Source organism: Galeopterus variegatus, unplaced genomic scaffold, assembly GCF_000696425.1.
Source record: "Galeopterus variegatus unplaced genomic scaffold, G_variegatus-3.0.2 Scaffold3312, whole genome shotgun sequence".
Classification (NCBI taxonomy): Eukaryota; Metazoa; Chordata; class Mammalia; order Dermoptera; family Cynocephalidae; genus Galeopterus; species Galeopterus variegatus.
The window spans coordinates 237555-238135 of NW_007729423.1; positions in this window are offsets into that span (position 1 = coordinate 237555).

Sequence of the window (581 nt, forward strand, 5' to 3'; positions counted from 1 at the left end):
GAATCAGCACAATTCCTTCAAAACAATTGTGCATGCTCATTTTCGACCAGATTTCATGTCTGTAAAAGGATCTGGCGAAGTGTGGGTGTACTTTCATCCTACCATCATCCCTAGAGTAGACCCTTTTAAAATTTATCTAACCCAAAAATAGGCAGTTAAGGTCTTTATTTGACACTGTAGACAAGTGTTTCTCAAAGTTTAGTGTGCCTTGGAATCTCCTAGAGGGTTTCTTAAAACCTAGATTGCTGGGCCTCAGCTATAGAATTTCTGATTCAGAAAGGCTGGGATAGAGCCTGAAATTTGTGTTTCTAACAAGCTTCCGAGTGATGCTGGTACTGCTAGGGGACCACCGTCTGCAGTGCCTGCTTTTTATAGCTGGGGAAGGACACAGACTTCACCTTCCCTCCTCACCATGGTGGTAGTACTACACCCCGTGCAGAATGCCCACAACAGAGAATACCAGGGGATGTTGGTGGGTTTTTTTTCTCTAAATTGTAGGGTATTGACTCTTAGCTGAATGCTAAATTTTTTTTTTCCTTTTTGTCTTTTTTCGTGTCCGGCAACGGATCACAACCCTCAGT